Here is a 20,741-nt window from a genome sequence, read left to right as displayed (position 1 = left end):
TTACCTATTTATGATTTTACAAGGGGTCATCCATCAGGCAAAATTTTTTCTTAAAGAGGTCATACTCATACTCTCACTGATCCACCACTTACAGGGTCTCTGCTTGTCTCTGTATGTTGGTCCTTGCTCAACCTACAGTAAATGGCAGGAGATACCCTCTGAGCTAATCAACGGCTGAGGTAAGTCACCATTGCAACCAATGATTGGAAAAGCAGGCATATCCTCCTATTTCCTATGCGTTAAAGCGGAGGTCATTGAGAACCTGGTAAGCGTCAGAACAACAGTGGCAAGAAAAAAGTGTGAGTATGGCTTCTCTCTTTCTTTTTTAACCTTTCTGCCCCCCAAAAAAATCCTACCAGACAACCAATCTATTTAACTCTATGTATAGTCCAGAGTCAGATCCCTTGGTTTACTCACGTATATCTCTCATATGGCATTTTTCATAAATTTTTTAATACTGCATGATTGATTTTGTAAGCATCAGTTGTATTTTATTGTTAGTACAAAAAGGGTTTTCTCACTATCAGAATGTATCCATTCTCCACAGGAATTGATTATAAAAAAACTAAAACAAATGCAACATGAATTTTTAAAAATTTGGGTCAAATCCAAATCTTTGCAGATTCAACTCATATGAATTCCTCAAAATGGCATTTGCCTTTTTTCAGATCAGAGGACAGAAAAGATTAAGGAGAATAATATGATCCCAGGGATGTGTGTGACAAGGCAAGCTTTTGGTGCCAGGACCTTATAAATTGTACATAGCAGAAAGATTTAAAAGTGGCTGTTTGCTACCACCAGCAGCCATCTGTTTACTCATAGCCTTATATATTGCTGTCATTTTCAGATTACTAATGCTGGCTTGGCATTAAAGAACTTGCATACAGTCCTAAGAAACTCCAGACTGTCACTCACAATGCTTCAGGGCAATTGGAGCAGGATTTATTCGAAACAAATTTATTTAGACCCGAATCAAAATGCCTGATTTCAAGAATTCCCTCATCACTAGGGATAAGCATCTGATCAGTCGGGGGTCCAGCTGTTTGAACTAATTACAAGATTGAAGTGCCAGATTCAGACACACATTGCCACTTGTTTTAACTCTTTGGGACCGTTGATGAAATAGCAAAGCATTGTACTCAGCTTCTCTTCAGCAGTTCCATAGAGTTGAATGGAGTGGCATTGCCCACCGTTCCATTCACTTCAGAGACTCTGGCAAATAGTTCTTGTGATTAGTGGTGTTCCACCAATTAGATACTTTTCCCTAAGGGATAAGTACTTATGGTAGAACAACCCTGTTAAACGGTACAAAACAAAAAGGAGGGGGGGGGGGGGGGGTCAGCACATCCCAATGTGTAGGTGCACGTCACTATGGCTGAAAATACATATAGAACAACACATAGTACAACAGCACTCTACAAACCAAATAAAGTACAAAGGTATATATATATTGCATATGCTATGCTAATAATTAGAGATGCTTAGCAAATACATTTTGTACAAAATTATTTGAGCCCGTCTGCCGCACGCCAAGGGGATCTCTATAAGACAGGTCCTAACACTAAACTGACCTGTTATGTTCCATGACAGCGACCATGACATTCTGTAGATCCCACATGCATACTGGGCCCCTTTTGGTTTATAAATGGTTAATAATTTTGTACAAAATGTATTTGCTAAGCATCTCTAATTTATTAGCATAGCATTTGTAAAATAATATACCTTTGTACTTTATTTGGTTTGTAGAGTGCTGTTGCACTATGTGTTGTTCTAACCCTAATAAGGGGTGTTTTTAGATAAACTTGAGGTATCTGATTTTCAGTTGGAGATATCTGTAAACGCTAAATTTAATTTTTATGTTAGTTCGGTTCCATAGACCATTTGTTGTTTTTGCAGTTTTTATGTTTTGTTTACTGTATCTACATAAGGGATGAGCAACCTTCTTGAAATTTGCATCATGTTCGATTCATGGAATTTTTAAAAATTTCAATTTGTGGCTGAATTGATTGTACACAAACCAAAGTTGCTCAAATTGGTCTAAAAATTGGTATATGATGGTCTGAACCCCTAGGCACCCCAGTCTGACACTGGCCATATCGGAGTTGCTTACACAGTTAAAGGCAGCCAAACTTGGCCTGGGTCTGGCATCTTTTGAGCCTGTCCTCACAGTATCAGCAGCATCACCAGTTCCCAAGCTAATCACAATAGAAGCAGATATGGCCCTGCCAGCTCTTTTGGAGGTTTTGGACATACGTTTCCGCTGTTCTTTATTGGCATCACAGCCACAACTTTTCTCCTCTGATATCTCCTCCTCCTTAGCACCCTGATCCAGCTCCCAGGTCCTGTCTAACTCGCAATCATCATCATAGTCCTCACCCTTCCTGCCACTTATGTAAGACTTTAATATGCCATTGTGGGTTCCTTGGCCCCTTTCCTGCTCTGTATTTGCCCATAGTGCCACTGTCGCTATCACTGCCGCCACTCTGGGTGCCATTACCACCACCAATACAGCTATACATGGGGTCTCCTACCTCCGCCTAAACTTCCTCCTCATGACAGTAAAAATGCTGATGCTTCTCACACAAGTCATCAACAGGAAGACACTCTTGAGTATCTTTGGTAGCATATGCGGATCCAACTGAAAGGCAGGAGGAATGTTTTGACCCCTGGCTCCAAGACACAGTGTCAGACTCAGAGTTGACGTCCACATCATCCTGTGGAAAAGCAAGCCACCCAGTCCACAATATCATCCTTTTTGTCCTCAATAATAATTTGCCACCTATCAGTAGCCATGAAGAGCTGGGGCATAGTACTACATACTACAGGTTGGATGGATGGTGTCGCTAAAGCTGCTTTTACCCACAATATGACTTTTGATTAAGGAGGCCTAGATCTTTTGTTTTGCACTCTTCCATTTTTCAGACATTTTATTATGAGGCCTATAAATGAAAAGTCATGGGTTTGATATACAGATCATTAAATGGTACTAGCAAAATTGCAAAATTTCTGTAATTTAAAACCAGAGGCACAATTAAATGTCCCTCTCCTTCTACAAACAAACTGTATACTAGTATTGACAATTTACTGTGGTAATAATGCAGTGAGATGTCTTAAAACTACATGGTCTGATGCAGTAATGCTTTTGCTAACACTGATATTACTAAGGCAATGTTTACAGTAAATAGTTTTTTAACTATGCATCAAATAACATGGGTATTACAATGCAATGTTTTGCAGTTTCATGTCTGCTATTGATTGCAATATCTGCTATTTATTTCATGCACTTATATAGCACTGACATATTCTGCAGCGCTTTACAGACATTAGCATTAATTTGTACCCAATAAAGCTCATAATCTAAGTTCCCTATCAGTCTGTCTTTGGAGTGTGGGAGGAAACCAGAGTACACAGAGGAAACCTACGCAAAGATAGAGAGAACATATAAACTCCATGCATTTGTTGTCCTTGCTCAGATTCAAACCTAGGACCCCAGAACTGCAAGGCACCAGTGCTAAGCACTGAGCCCCTGTGCTGTCCAAGTTTTTGAACTATATGTTCAATAACATGGGTATAAAAATGGCATAAGAGACAGTTCACATCTCTGTTTCATTTTCCGTTCTTCAGACGGATCAAAACAAAACAAGATACTGTAAAAATAAAATAAAAAAAGATCTCATTGCAGATTTGGCATCTGTTTGAGCCATTTCCGTCCCTGATCTGTCTTTTTAGACAGGAAAAAAATACTACATTTTTTTTTCTTTTCTTCTGATGGACCAGAAGATTGGAGAATGAAACTAAGATGTGATCTCTCCCTTATTTTAGTAAAATGCTTTTGCTCTAATGTAACTCATTTAATAACTAATATAATTCACAATTTTTTTTTTAGAAGAAAATGTTTTCCAATTGCTCAATGTTTGTATACAGAAAAAAAATATTATGTTTCTTGCAGGATGGTTTGAAATGGGTTTTGTAATGCAGAACTAGCTTCCAGCAGCAGATATATTATACACAGTGTGACTAGCCGTCATCCCTCAGAACATTCCCTTATGAAATTCCCAAAAATCTATCTAATTATATCTTCTTATTTTCTTCTTACTCTTGTATCTGTAATATAATTTGTCAGAAACTGCCACATAACACCCTTTCGGGTCACAGGCTGAAGACAGAATGACAATTCTTTTGTCTCAGTATAAGGAGCTATCTGCCCACTTCCCCCTGATTGGCTGTTCCTGGCTTTAAGTCAGCCTCAGAGCCAATCAGGGCAGCCCCCTTCCTCCACACACACACACACACACACACACACACACACACACACACACACACACACACTTGATTTCAACTTCATTCAGAGTGTGTCTTGGATTACATGAAGAGACAGAAGGATTTAAAGAGGACCTTTCACCAAAAAAATCAATACAATCGGACAACACCAAGTTGTAGAGCAGGAGAAGCCGAGTAGATTAATATATATGTTTGTTGGAAAAGATTCAGTAAAACCTGTAATTTTTTGAACATTTACATCTCTGCTTTTTTCTACCTTCTGAGGGCAGCATCGGTACACGAAGGAGGGGTTATCAGTGATTGATGGCATTGAATGTATAAGAGTGCATACAGAGATAGCTGTAAGTCACTGATAACTTCTCCTCCTTGTACCGATAGCACTTCACAGGGCTGCAGATATAAATATAACAATTATAGGCTTCACTATGATTTGATTGAATGCATTACTTGCAGACCTTTTTGTAGATTTTGCATTCCTGTTTCTTTTGACACTGTTCTTTTATGCATTTCACATAAGTCTCTGGGCGGTTAATTTCTTTTTTAGGTACTGGAAGGCTGCCATGGTCAATCCTGAGCAACCAACAGATTTTGATTTACTCTTCTATAGATATATGAACAAATTGGCTTTGGATAAAAAATGCATCCAAGTGTTCAGTGCTTTAAGCATAAAAATGAATATTCTGTAAACCTGACGCCAAAGATGGATTCCCTGCATCTTGGTCTCAAGATGGATTTATAAAGTAAATTGTTTGTAAGACTATGTCAATATGCCTTACTGCACATAACCTGGTTAAGCCTGGCGGCTAGAAGATCTCTGCAATGAAGCCATTTTTCTAACTTTTATATATAGTCAACAAAGCACCCAGACATTATTAGTCTTATGACTGCATTTACCTTTGTTATAGTTTTATTAGAAAAAAGAAAGTAGACATAAATAAAACAATGTCTATATTTTCTTCTATGTCATTACTGAATTTCACACATGAGCATAAGGCAGACATTTGTATAAAAGTTCAGATACTATGCGCTATATAGAATACTATATTACCATACTGTGTATACCAGGCATGAAAAAAATATAGCTAAAGCTCATTTTCCACTTGGCCCACCACCTCCACAGCTCCTATCAGCCATTGGCTTAGAAAAGTACCCCAAGTTGCCTGGATGGAAGAACTCTCCCACCTAGAACTGCGCACTAGTGTTGATCGAGCACCAACATGCTTGGGTGCTTGAGTAGAACACCTCCGGATGCTCGGGTGCTCTTCCGAGCACCCAAGCACAATGAAAGTCAATGGGAGAACCCGAGCATTAAACCAGCCACCCCTGCTCGGAAGAGGGGAGGGTGTCTGGTTCACATGAAAATGTCATAAATTGATGGAAACACCACTGAAATGTTTTAGGAACAGTATGCGGAGGATGTCTGGATGCATCTTGGACTCCCAGGTCGCTGCTGGGAACGATGTTATGCCAATTTTACAGACTGACAATAATACGCCCAAAACCGAAGATAAAATCAATTTTAGAGAAAAATTGTTAGGAAACATTCTTTCCTGTATACAGGGCCAGCGCTACCATAGAGGCAAAGGGGGAAATTGCCCCCGGGCCCCTGACTCCTTAGGGGCCCCCAGCTCCTCCCCGGCCGCAACTACAAATTTAATAATTCTATTGTGTGCCTGACACTGCCTGTGTCTGGAGAGCCGCCGCGCCGCCGCAGTAATGTAATTAAAAAAATTAAAACGAACTGGGCTGGTCTGGAGTCAAGTGGAGCCTCGGGAGGGGCCGCTGAGTCACCTGACTGTGCCTGCGCGATGCGCTGCCGCTGCTTGTCTCTTTAAGAGATTCGAGACTGGAGCAGCGGCATGCACGGCACAGGCAGGCACGTCTAGCGTCTGGCTGACGTGCATTGCCACAGGCTCTGCCCCCCCCCCCCGCCCTGGATTGAACTTAAGGAGGGCAGGAGGCATTGAGGCAAGGAGCAAGCAGCAATTAAGCAACAAGCAAGCAAGCGCCATTGGCATTTGGCAGCCAGCCAGCCACAGCCCACAGCCCAGAGCCCAGTCTGACTCTGCCAGCAGCGCCAGGGAAGGCCCGCCGCCCACACACAGATGGCAGCCATCCCACAGCCAAGTGCCAAACTTCCACTGGCTGTCTGGTAGGTTCATAATTCATTGGTTATATTGTTTTGTTGTTAATTAAACTGGATCGGATCCATGATCCATCCATCCATACCATTCCCTGTGTTTTCCACTCAATGACTTACTTAGTCCGGCACCATCTCACCCGTCTGGGCCGTCCCAGTGTACTACTAGCCCGCCCTGCGGGCTGCGGCCCTGGTTCTGTTTGTGTTTGGAGTCAGTTGGACTGGAAAAATGTGCATTGGGGGGGGGGGGAGTTACTGGTACTACCAGTAACTGCCCCCCCTTCAAATGCACATTTCTCCAGTCCAACTGTCCAAACAGAAACAGGGCAGGCTAGTATACTGGCACTAGGACGGGAAAGATGGTGCCTGGGATGGATCCGACCCAGTTTAATCAACCAACCTACCAGTAACTGGCCCCCTCACACCCCCCAAATAGAACCAGGGCGGGCTAGTACACTGGCACTAGGACGGGTAAGATGGTGCCTGGGATGGATCCGATCCAGTTTAATCAACCAACCTACCAGTAACTGGCCCCCTCACACACCCCAAATGCACATTTCTCCAGTCCAACTGTCCAAATAGAACCAGGGCGGGCTAGTACACTGGCACTAGGATGGGTAAGATGGTGCCTGGAATGGATCCGATCCAGTTTAATCAACCAACCTACCAGTAACTGTTTGGTTGATTAAACTGGATCGGGATCCATCCCAGGCACCATCTCACTCGTGCCAGTGTACTAGCCCGCCCTGGTTCTGTTTGGAGTCAGTTGGACTGGAGAAATGTGCATTTGGGGGGGGGGGGCAGTTACTGGTAGGTTGGTTGATTAAACTGGATCGGATCCATCCCAGGCACCATCTCACCTGTGCCAAGTGTCATGTGGGGGGGGGGGGGCCCTTATTGTTTTTATTGTTTTCCGCCCCAGGGCCCCATTTCACCTAGAACCGGTCCTGCCTGTATATTTGTTTGTATATAAAGTGCAAGTGCTGCCAAAAATTTCAATGAAGAGACACTCCAATACAACCTGTATATCACATAAAGCAGAGCCTCATTCACATTGTGGTACAAATGTTCAGGTAGTGGGAATCTTACACTCATAAAGCCTATGCACTAAGTGAAAGGGCTGCCAAAAATTACAAGGAACCGTCACTTCAATACACCTTTTATTACACATAAAGGAGGGCATCATACACACCCTTGATTGCTGGCCTGCTGGTGACCCTGAAAAACATTTGGGGCGAGGGTCTGCTGCCGAGCTGACCATTTAAAACATTATGGGCGAGGGCCTGCTGCTGAACCGACCATCAAAAAAATTATGGTTGAGGGTCTGCTGCTTAGCTGACTCTCTAAAACATTAGGGGCGAGTGCCTGCTTCTGATCTGACCATCGAAAACATTTTGGTTGAGAGCCTGCAGCTGAGCTGACCATCTAAAACATTAGGAGCGAGGGCAGCCTAATAAGCATGTTGATATGATGGAGGAGGAGGACGAGGAGGACGAGAAAAGGAATATTGAACCGTATACCCTTTTTTGTGGTGGAAGGGGTGCATGGGAATACATTGTATTCAATACACCATAAAAGCCACAATTAAATCGCCTTTATGCTCTGCCGCTTTCTTCTGGTGGAGTAGAGAAGTCAATGGCAATCCAGGCCTTGTTCATTTTTATAAGAGTCAACCTGTCAGCATTTTCAGTTGACAGTCCAATGCGCTTATCAGTTATTATGCCCTCAGCTGCACTAAATACCCACTCTGTCAAAACGCTGGCCGTAGGGCAGGCAAATACCTCGAGGGCGTAGAGCGCCAGCTCGTGCCACGTGTCGAGCTTGGACACCCAATAGTTGTAAGGCACAGAGGGGTTATTGAGGACTCTAACACAGTCTATGTACTCCTTTACCATCTTCCAAAACTTTTCTCTCCTTGCGACACTAGGCCGCACATCAGGGTGAGGGTGCTGGCGGGTGTCATGAAACTGTCCCAGGCCTTGGAGAGTGCTGCCTTGCCTCTGGAACTGCTGTGTATTCTCCTCCTTGGTTGCCCAAGGAACTACTTAGTCTGCTGCCAGCATTGTCAGATGGAAATTTTTGGAGCAATTTTTCCACAAGGACCTTCTGGTATTGCACCATTTTGCTAGTCCTCTCCACCACAGGAATGAGAGATGTGCAGGGGGAAACAGCAGTGGTGGTACGGGGACCAGGAGTGGTGCCGGGAGCGTGGACCAGGGTAAGTATATTCCATGTGGGGTTCCCAGCACATGAGGGGACATTTTATACTCTTGGAGAACCCTATTAAAGGAGTTGTCTCACTTTAGCAAATGGCATTTATCATGTAGAGAAAGTTAATACAAGCCACTTACTAATGTATTGTGATTCTCCATATTGCCTCCTTTTCTGGCCAGACTAATTTTTCCATCACATTATGCAGTTCTCGTTTCCATGGTTATGACCACCCTGCAATGCTGCATTGGTGGACGTGCTTTCACACCATGGAAAAAAGTGCTGGTCTCTCTGATGGCCAGGACCATAGGAACGCAAATAGTCTGGCGCTTTTTCTTATAGTGTGCAAGCATGGCCACCAGTGATGTATTGCAGGGCGGTTGTAACCATGGAAACAAGAATTGTATAATGTGATGGGAAAATGAGTCTAGCCAGTAAAGGAAGTAATATGGACAATCACTATACATTAGACACTTCCTTGTGATAACTTTCTCTACATGATAAATGCCATTTGCTAAAGTTAGACAAACCCTTTAATCCTGGAGGCCATCAAAAAGCCTATGGTGAATAACAAAGCTCATATTAAAATATGCACAACACATGTTACATTTTCTGTGAGTACTTTTATATTATGGAAGAATAATGAAAATGTATGAAAAAATTTGAAAAGCAAAAAGTACAACTAAAATGGCATAAGTCAATTATCACATATACAGAAAACATTGTAATTAATGTAAAAAAAAAGCTAAATATAACAAAAATGAATATAAATAATCTAACAAAAGACCAAAGCTATCTTATATATAAAGCTGAGTGTAGGTATGTATGTCAGCTAAAGGAATCAGCACCGTCACATTTACAATCAAGAAACTTGGCACACAGGTACATCAGGTGTCCGGGAAGGTTTTAGACCAAGTCTCAACTCACTAGCATGTACCGTTCCTGAGATATTCCCCAAAAATACAAATATGGCACCATCCCATGACCTATATTAGCCAATAGAAGCCTGCAGGTCTTTCTCTTCATGTCCCAACTGCCAGCCATATACACGGTCACGTGACCCTTATCAGCCAATAGAAGCTTGCAGGCCCTTAGTCTCCACATACACACAGTTTTGCACCAGGTTTCCATAACAACCCATTTTTCTTCACTGCTGTAGGTCAGCTTTAAAGGTGCGGTCCACTATGGAGGTCAGTGTTAAGGGGCAGATTGCTGTAGAGGCCCCTGATAATGGGCGGGGTGTTGTGGAAATCACTATTAAAAAGATGGAGTACTGTGGAGGTCACTTATAAAGGGGCGTCTGCTGTGGAGGTCACTGTTAAAGGGGTGGGCCACTGTGGAGGTCATTGTTAAGAGGGCGGGATGCTGTGAAGGTCACGGTTAAGGGGGTAGGCTGCTGTGGAGGTCACAGTTAAGGGGACGGTCCGCTATAGAGGTCAGTGTTAAGGGACAGATTGCTGTAGAGGCCACTGTTAAGGGGCGGGGTGTTATGGAAATCACGGCAAAGAAGATGAGGTACTGTGGAAGTCACTAATAAAGGGGTGTATGCTGGGGAGGTCATTGTTAAAGGAGCGGGCACTGTGGAGGTCTCTGTTAAGGGGGTAAGGAACGGTGGAGGTCACAGTTAAGGGGACTGTGTGCTATGGAGGTCAGTGTTAAGGGCGGGGGGGCTGTAAAGGTCACTATTAAGGGGAAGGGGTGTTGTGGAGGTCACATTTTATGGGAACGGAGCTCTGTGGAGGTCACTGTTAAGGGGGAGGGGTGTTGTGGAGGTCACATTTTAAGGGAACGGAGCTCTGTGGAGGTCACTGTTAAGGGTGTGGGTTATTGTGGAAATCACCGTTAATGAGAGCGGGTACTGTGGAGGTCACTGTTAAAAGGGCGGGTGCTGTGGTGGTTAGTGTTAAGGGGGCGGGTTATTGTGGAAATCACTGTTAATGAGATGGGGTACTGTAGAGGTCACAAATAAAAGGCTGGCTGCTGTTGAGGTCACTGGTAAAGGGGAGGGCACTGTGGATGTTACTGTTAAGAGGGCAGGCCCCCTTGGTGGTCACTTTAAAAGGGGCAGGCACTGCTTGGCAATGTATCACCATTTAAGATGGCATAAACTACAAACTAGTAATTTATACTGAAGCTCACGTTAAAGTTTACTTTATTCTTTTGTACAAAATCTGATAAAAGCCTATGCACAACTAAGATCCGCTGAGATTTTTTCTCCCCCATCCTGGCTCCTTATATGCCAAGCATAAATTTACTGTTGAACTTGAGATATAGACAGGAAAGAAAAAGGCGGAAGGACTTAGAGAATAATTAGGCAAGAACAAAGTACATATTTAACCAAAGAATTAACAATATGCATGTTATGGAACAGCAGCTGTTACAGTAATTGTCATTTCTGGAGACATTTCTGTTATCCTTACAGATTTTTGCTGAAACAATGTGCTATACTTTACATTCCTATACATCAGCAGCTGGTCATGGAAAAATCAATGACTTCATCCATTAGAAAAACTAGGGGTGAATTATCGGTGACCCAAATATTCAAAATTAATATTCATATTATTACAAATAAAGAATATTTTCAGTCTTTTTGTAACAAATTTATTATGTTGTAATTAAAATGCAATTATATGGTATGAATTAATCATGTCTATGTTTGCAAGGAGAAGGTGAAATATCTGTTCTTATGTTTTTCTGAAAGGAAGTCAGAGAATTCTTAAAGCCTTATCACACCCAATATACATTTTTACCAGGTCCTCACCAGAAAACCCTAAATTAATATCAATCTCACATATAATTTGTGACATATAGGTGCAGATCTCCTAATCCTATCTAAAGAGAGTGTAATCATAGACAGGTACTCTATTGATGTGCCACATTTATCACAGCAACTCATGCTGGTTAAATTTGCTTCATGGATAGACAATCTTGTCTACAGGTTGAGTTACTTTGTAGCAAAATGTTGTGCCTCTTTTCCTGCTAAGTTATACCCCTTTTCCACAAAGTCATGCTCCCTCATTGAGCAAAATGCAGTGGATTATTCTTTTTGGTGCATTTACTGCATAAACATGTCAAAAACTTGATTTGACATTAGACACTATAAAGGCACCAAAATTTTCCCCATTTTCCGACAAATTCTGTATACAATCGCATTAGCAAATGTGGGCGATAGTCTTTAAAGATACATCAACAAGGAATGTATACTCTGCGGATTTGCTGCCGCATATTTGCGTGTGGAAAATCCATAGCATTTTAAAGTGCTAGCAAAATGGATGAGATTTTAAGAAATCTTCAGATTTCAAATTCATTTAAATTCATTTAAATTAAAATTCATTTATAGGGATGAGCGAACTCGAACTGTATAGTTCGGGTTCGTACCGAATTTTGGGGTGTCCGTGACACGGACCCGAACCCGGACATTTTCGTAAAAGTCCGGGTTCGGTGTTCGTCGCTTTCTTGGCGCTTTTGTGACGCTTTCTTGGCGCTTTTTGAAAGGCTGCAAAGCAGCCAATCAACAAGCGTCATACTACTTGCCCCAAGAGGCCATCACAGCCATGCCTACTATTGGCATGGCTGTGATTGGCCAGAGCACCATGTGACCCAGCCTCTATTTAAGCTGGAGTCACATAGCGCCGCCCGTCACTCTGCTCTGATTAGCGTAGGGAGAGGTTGCGGCTGCGACAGTAGGGCGAGATTAGGCAGATTAACTCCTCCAAAGGACTTGATTAACTGATCGATCTGCAGCTGTGGATCATTGAGCTGCTGATCCTCAATTGCTCACTGTTTTTAGGCTGCCCAGACCGTTTGTCAGTCACATTTTTCTGGGGTGATCGGCGGCCATTTTGTGTCTTGTGGTGCGCCAGCACAAGCTGCGACCAAGTGCATTTAACCCTCAATGGTGTGGTTGTTTTTTGGCTAAAGCCTACATCAGGGAGAAGCTGTCACACCAAGTGCATTTAACCAGCAATAGTCTGTTTATTTTTTGGCCATATACTACATCAGGGGCAAGCTGCGCCTGTCACCAAGTGCATTTAACCCTCAATGGTGTGGTTGTTTTTTGGCTAAAGCCTACATCAGGGTGAAGCTGTCACACCAAGTGCATTTAACCAGCAATAGTCTGTTCATTTTTTGGCCATATACTACATCAGGGGCAAGCTGCGCCCGTCACCAAGTGCATTTAACCCTCAGTAGTGTGGTTGGTCAAGCTATCACACCAAGTGCATTTAACCAGCAATAGTCTGTTCATTTTTTGGCCATATACTAAATCAGGGGCAAGCTGCGCCCGTCACCAAGTGCATTTAACCCTCAGTAGTGTGGTTGGTCAAGCTGTGACACCAAGTGCATTTAACCAGCAATAGTCTGTTCATTTTTTGGCCATATACTACATCAGGGGCAAGCTGCGCCCGTCACCAAGTGCATTTAACCCTCAGTAGTGTGGTTGGTCAAGCTATCACACCAAGTGCATTTAACCAGCAATAGTCTGTTTATTTTTTGGCCATATACTAAATCAGGGGCAAGCTGCGCCCGTCACCAAGTGCATTTAACCAGCAATAGTCTGTTCATTTTTTGGCCATATACTACATCAGGGGCAAGCTGCGCCCGTCACCAAGTGCATTTAACCCTCAGTAGTGTGGTTGGTCAAGCTGTCACACCAAGTGCATTTAACCAGCAATAGTGTGGTTATTTTTTGGCCATATCCCAGTCTAATTCTGTCACTAAATCCATACCGGTCACCCAGCGCCTAAATACTAGGCCTCAAATTTATATCCCGCTAAATCTCTCGTTACCGCTGTCCTGTTGTGGCTGGGAAAGTTATTTAGTGTCCGTCAAAGCACATTTTTTGTTCTGGGTTGAAATACAATTCCCAATTTAGCAATTTCATAATTTAGTGGTTTCTGCTATATCAGAGCTATTTGAAATCTATCCCTAAAAGGGTATATAATATTCAAGGTGCACATAGGGTCATTCAGAATAACTTCACACACACGCTACTGTGCATTTCCAAGTCCAATTCTGTTAGTTAATCCATACCGGTCACCCAGCGCCTAAATACTAGGCCTCAAATTTATATCCCGCTAAATCTCTCGTTACCGCTGTCCTGTTGTGGCTGGGAAAGTTATTTAGTGTCTGTCAAAGCACATTTTTTGTTCTGGGTTGAAATACAATTCCCAATTTAGCAATTTCATAATTTAGTGGTTTCTGCTATATCAGAGCTATTTGAAATCTATCCCTAAAAGGGTATATAATATTCAAGGTGCACATAGGGTCATTCAGAATAACTTCACACACACGCTACTGTGCATTTCCAAGTCCAATTCTGTCAGTAAATCCATACCGGTCACCCAGCGCCTAAATACTAGGCCTCAAATTTATATCCCGCTAAATCTCTCGTTACCGCTGTCCTGTTGTGGCTGGGAAAGTTATTTAGTGTCCGTCAAAGCACATTTTTTGTTCTGGGTTGAAATACAATTCCCAATTTAGCAATTTCATAATTTAGTGGTTTCTGCTATATCAGAGCTATTTGAAATCTATCCCTAAAAGGGTATATAATATTCAAGGTGCACATAGGGTCATTCAGAATAACTTCACACACACGCTACTGTGCATTTCCAAGTCCAATTCTGTTAGTAAATCCATACCGGTCACCCAGCGCCTAAATACTAGGCCTCAAATTTATATCCCGCTAAATCTCTCGTTACCGCTGTCCTGTTGTGGCTGGGAAAGTTATTTAGTGTCCGTCAAAGCACATTTTTTGTTCTGGGTTGAAATACAATTCCCAATTTAGCAATTTCATAATTTAGTGGTTTCTGCTATATCAGAGCTATTTGAAATCTATCCCTAAAAGGGTATATAATATTCAAGGTGCACATAGGGTCATTCAGAATAACTTCACACACACGCTACTGTGCATTTCCAAGTCCAATTCTGTTAGTAATCCATACCGGTCACCCAGCGCCTAAATACTAGGCCTCAAATTTATATCCCGCTAAATCTCTCGTTACCGCTGTCCTGTTGTGGCTGGGAAAGTTATTTAGTGTCTGTCAAAGCACATTTTTTGTTCTGGGTTGAAATACAATTCCCAATTTAGCAATTTCATAATTTAGTGGTTTCTGCTATATCAGAGCTATTTGAAATCTATCCCTAAAAGGGTATATAATATTCAAGGTGCACATAGGGTCATTCAGAATAACTTCACACACACGCTACTGTGCATTTCCCAGTCTAATTCTGTCACTAAATCCATACCGGTCACCCAGCGCCTAAATACTAGGCCTCAAATTTATATCCCGCTAAATCTCTCGTTACTGCTGTCCTGTTGTGGCTGGGAAAGTTATTTAGTGTCTGTCATAGCACATTTTTTGTTCTGGGTTGAAATACAATTCCCAATTTAGCAATTTCATAATTTAGTGGTTTCTGCTATATCAGAGCTATTTGAAATCTATCCCTAAAAGGGTATATAATATTCAAGGTGCACATAGGGTCATTCAGAATAACTTCACACACACGCTACTGTGCATTTCCAAGTCCAATTCTGTTAGTAAATCCATACCGGTCACCCAGCGCCTAAATACTAGGCCTCAAATTTATATCCCGCTAAATCTCTCGTTACCGCTGTCCTGTTGTGGCTGGGAAAGTTATTTAGTGTCCGTCAAAGCACATTTTTTGTTCTGGGTTGAAATACAATTCCCAATTTAGCAATTTCATAATTTAGTGGTTTCTGCTATATCAGAGCTATTTGAAATCTATCCCTAAAAGGGTATATAATATTCAAGGTGCACATAGGGTCATTCAGAATAACTTCACACACACGCTACTGTGCATTTCCAAGTCCAATTCTGTTAGTAAATCCATACCGGTCACCCAGCGCCTAAATACTAGGCCTCAAATTTATATCCCGCTAAATCTCTCGTTACCGCTGTCCTGTTGTGGCTGGGAAAGTTATTTAGTGTCCGTCAAAGCACATTCTTTGTTCTGGGTTGAAATACAATTCCCAATTTAGCAATTTCATAATTTAGTGGTTTCTGCTATATCAGAGCTATTTGAAATCTATCCCTAAAAGGGTATATAATATTCAAGGTGCACATAGGGTCATTCAGAATAACTTCACACACACGCTACTGTGCATTTCCCAGTCTAATTCTGTCACTAAATCCATACCGGTCACCCAGCGCCTAAATACTAGGCCTCAAATTTATATCCCGCTAAATCTCTCGTTACCGCTGTCCTGTTGTGGCTGGGAAAGTTATTTAGTGTCTGTCAAAGCACATTTTTTGTTCTGGGTTGAAATACAATTCCCAATTTAGCAATTTCATAATTTAGTGGTTTCTGCTATATCAGAGCTATTTGAAATCTATCCCTAAAAGGGTATATAATATTCAAGGTGCACATAGGGTCATTCAGAATAACTTCACACACACGCTACTGTGCATTTCCAAGTCCAATTCTGTTAGTAAATCCATACCGGTCACCCAGCGCCTAAATACTAGGCCTCAAATTTATATCCCGCTAAATCTCTCGTTACCGCTGTCCTGTTGTGGCTGGAAAAGTTATTTAGTGTCCGTCAAAGCACATTTTTTGTTCTGGGTTGAAATACAATTCCCAATTTAGCAATTTCATAATTTAGTGGTTTCTGCTATATCAGAGCTATTTGAAATCTATCCCTAAAAGGGTATATAATATTCAAGGTACACATAGGGTCATTCAGAATAACTTCACACACACGCTACTGTGCATTTCCCAGTCTAATTCTGTCACTAAATCCATACCGGTCACCCAGCGCCTAAATACTAGGCCTCAAATTTATATCCCGCTAAATCTCTCATTACCGCTGTTCTGTTGTGGCTGGGAAAGTTATTTAGTGTCTGTCAAAGCACATTTCTTGTTCTGGGTTGAAATAAGATTCCCAATTTAGCAATTTCATAATTTAGTGGTTTCTGCTATATCAGAGCTATTTGAAATCTATCCCTAAAAGGGTATATAATATTCAAGGTGCACATAGGGTCATTCAGAATAACTTCACACACACGCTACTGTGCATTTCCAAGTCCAATTCTGTTAGTAAATCCATACCGGTCACCCAGCGCCTAAATACTAGGCCTCAAATTTATATCCCGCTAAATCTCTCGTTACCGCTGTCCTGTTGTGGCTGGGAAAGTTATTTAGTGTCCGTCAAAGCACATTTTTTGTTCTGGGTTGAAATACAATTCCCAATTTAGCAATTTCATAATTTAGTGGTTTCTGCTATATCAGAGCTATTTGAAATCTATCCCTAAAAGGGTATATAATATTCAAGGTGCACATAGGGTCATTCAGAATAACTTCACACACACGCTACTGTGCATTTCCCAGTCTAATTCTGTCACTAAATCCATACCGGTCACCCAGCGCCTAAATACTAGGCCTCAAATTTATATCCCGCTAAATCTCTCGTTACCGCTGTCCTGTTGTGGCTGGGAAAGTTATTTAGTGTCTGTCAAAGCACATTTTTTGTTCTGGGTTGAAATACAATTCCCAATTTAGCAATTTCATAATTGAGTGGTTTCTGCTATATCAGAGCTATTTGAAATCTATCCCTAAAAGGGTATATAATATTCAAGGTGCACATAGGGTCATTCAGAATAACTTCACACACACGCTACTGTGCATTTCCAAGTTTAATTCTGTCAGTAAATCCATACCGGTCACCCAGCGCCTAAATACTAGGCCTCAAATTTATATCCCGCTGAATTTGAATACAATACATTGGGCCAAATAATATTTTTGTTGTTGTGGTGAACCATAACAATGAGGAAAACATCTAGTAAGGGACGCGGACGTGGACATGGTCGTGGTGGTGTTAGTGGACCCTCTGGTGCTGGGAGAGGACGTGGCCGTTCTGCCACATCCACACGTCCTAGTGTACCAACTACCTCAGGTCCCAGTAGCCGCCAGAATTTACAGCGATATATGGTGGGGCCCAATGCCGTTCTAAGGATGGTAAGGCCTGAGCAGGTACAGGCATTAGTCAATTGGGTGGCCGACAGTGGATCCAGCACGTTCACATTATCTCCCACCCAGTCTTCTGCAGAAAGCGCACAGATGGCGCCTGAAAACCAACCCCATCAGTCTGTCACATCACCCCCATGCATACCAGGGAAACTGTCTCAGCCTCAAGTTATGCAGCAGTCTCTTATGCTGTTTGAAGACTCCGCTGGCAGGGTTTCCCAAGGGCATCCACCTAGCCCTTCCCCAGCGGTGAAAGACATAGAATGCACTGACGCACAACCACTTATGTTTCCTGATGATGAGGACATGGGAATACCACCTCAGCATGTCTCTGATGATGACGAAACACAGGTGCCAACTGCTGCGTCTTTCTGCAGTGTGCAGACTGAACAGGAGGTCAGGGATCAAGACTGGGTGGAAGACGATGCTGGGGACGATGAGGTCCTAGACCCCACATGGAATGAAGGTCGTGCCACTGACTTTCACAGTTCGGAGGAAGAGGCAGTGGTGAGACCGAGCCAACAGCGTAGCAAAAGAGGGAGCAGTGGGCAAAAGCAGAACACCCGCCGCCAAGAGACTCCGCCTGCTACTGACCGCCGCCATCTGGGACCGAGCACCCCAAAGGCAGCTTCAAGGAGTTCCCTGGCATGGCACTTCTTCAAACAATGTGCTGACGACAAGACCCGAGTGGTTTGCACGCTGTGCCATCAGAGCCTGAAGCGAGGCATTAACGTTCTGAACCTGAGCACAACCTGCATGACCAGGCACCTGGATGCAAAGCATGAACTGCAGTGGAGTAAACACCTTAAAACCAAGGAAGTCACTCAGGCTCCCCCTGCTACCTCTTCTGCTGCTGCCGCCTCGGCCTCTTCTGCTGCTGCCGCCTCGGCCTCTTCCTCCGCCTCTGGAGGAACGTTGGCACCTGCCGCCCAGCAAACAGGGGATGTACCACCAACACCACCACCACCACCTCCGTCACCAAGCGTCTCAACCATGTCACACGCCAGCGTTCAGCTCTCCATCTCACAAACATTTGATAGAAAGCGTAAATTCCCACCTAGCCACCCTCGATCCCTGGCCCTGAATGCCAACATTTCTAAACTACTGGCCTATGAAATGCTGTCATTTAGGCTGGTGGACACAGACAGCTTCAAACAGCTCATGTCGCTTGCTGTCCCACAGTATGTTGTTCCCAGCCGCCACTACTTCTCCAAGAGAGCCGTGCCTTCCCTGCACAACCAAGTATCCGATAAAATCAAGTGTGCACTGCGCAACGCCATCTGTAGCAAGGTCCACCTAACCACAGATACGTGGACCAGTAAGCACGGCCAGGGACGCTATATCTCCCTAACTGCACACTGGGTAAATGTAGTGGCAGCTGGGCCCCAGGCGGAGAGCTGTTTGGCGCACGTCCTTCCGCCGCCAAGGATCGCAGGGCAACATTCTTTGCCTCCTGTTGCCACCTCCTCCTTCTCGGCTTCCTCCTCCTCTTCTTCCACCTGCTCATCCAGTCAGCCACACACCTTCACCACCAACTTCAGCACAGCCCGGGGTAAATGTCAGCAGGCCATTCTGAAACTCATATGTTTGGGGGACAGGCCCCACACCGCACAGGAGTTGTGGCGGGGTATAGAACAACAGACCGACGAGTGGTTGCTGCCGGTGAGCCTCAAGCCCGGCCTGGTGGTGTGTGATAATGGGCGAAATCTCGTTGCAGCTCTGGGACTAGCCAATTTGACGCACATCCCTTGCTTGGCGCATGTGCTGAATTTGGTGGTGCAGAAGTTCATACACAACTACCCCGACATGTCAGAGCTGCTGCATAAAGTGCGGGCCGTCTGTTCGCGCTTCCGGCGTTCACATCCTGCTGCTGCTCGCCTGTCTGCGCTACAGCGTAACTTCGGCCTTCCCGCTCACCGCCTCATATGCGACGTGCCCACCAGGTGGAACTCCACCTTGCACATGCTGGACAGACTGTGCGAGCAGCAGCAGGCCATAGTGGAGTTTCAGCTGCAGCATGCACGGGTCAGTCGCACTACAGAACAGCACCACTTCACCACCAATGACTGGGCCTCCATGCGAGACCTGTGTGCCCTGTTGCGCTGTTTCGAGTACTCCACCAACATGGCCAGTGGCGATGACACCGTTATCAGCGTTACAATACCACTTCTATGTCTCCTTGAGAAAACACTTAGGGCGATGATGGAAGAGGAGGTGGCCCAGGAGGAGGAGGAGGAGGAGTAGGAAGAGGGGTCATTTTTAGCACTTTCAGGCCAGTCTCTTCGAAGTGACTCAGAGGGAGGTTTTTGGCAACAGCAGAGGCCAGGTACAAATGTGGCCAGCCAGGGCCCACTACTGGAGGACGAGGAGGACGAGGATGAGGAGGAGGTGGAGGAGGATGAGGATGAAGCATGGTCACAGCGGGGTGGCACCCAACGCAGCTCGGGTCCATCACTGGTGCGTGGCTGGGGGGAAAGGCAGGACGATGACGATACGCCTCCCACAGAGGACAGCTTGTCCTTACCCCTGGGCAGCCTGGCACACATGAGCGACTACATGCTGCAGTGCCTGCGCAACGACAGCAGAGTTGCCCACATTTTAACCTGTGCGGACTACTGGGTTGCCACCCTGCTGGATCCACGCTACAAAGACAATGTGCCCACCTTACTTCCTGCACTGGAGCGTGATAGGAAGATGCGCGAGTGCAAGCGCACGTTGGTAGACGCGCTACTGAGAGCATTCCCAAATGTCACAGGGGAACAAGTGGAAGCCCAAGGCCAAGGCAGAGGAGGAGCAAGAGGTCGCCAAGGCAGCTGTGTCAATGCCAGCTCCTTTGAGGGCAGGGTTAGCATGGCAGAGATGTGGAAAACTTTTGTCAACACGCCACAGCTAACTGCACCACCACCTGATACGCAACGTGTTAGCAGGAGGCAACATTTCACTAACATGGTGGAACAGTACATGTGCACACCCCTCCACGTACTGACTGATGGTTCGGCCCCATTCAACTTCTGGGTCTCTAAATTGTCCACGTGGCAAGAGCTAGCCTTTTATGCCTTGGAGGTGCTGGCCTGCCCGGCGGCCAGCGTTTTGTCTGAACGTGTATTCAGCACGGCAGGGGGCG

General features: G+C 44.1%; 1 protein-coding gene across 1 annotated transcript in view; it reads right to left on the bottom strand.

The window, feature by feature from the left end:
- The window catches only part of COL19A1 (collagen type XIX alpha 1 chain), a 280,859-nt gene that overhangs the window by 148,330 nt on the left and 111,788 nt on the right, over nucleotides 1-20,741 (bottom strand). The gene's annotated exons all lie outside the window — the stretch shown is intronic.

Source organism: Bufo gargarizans, chromosome 4, assembly GCF_014858855.1.
Source record: "Bufo gargarizans isolate SCDJY-AF-19 chromosome 4, ASM1485885v1, whole genome shotgun sequence".
In the NCBI taxonomy this organism is placed as follows: Eukaryota; Metazoa; Chordata; class Amphibia; order Anura; family Bufonidae; genus Bufo; species Bufo gargarizans.
Note: the sequence above shows the minus strand (reverse complement) of the source record. Positions and strands in the feature narration are given on the sequence as shown.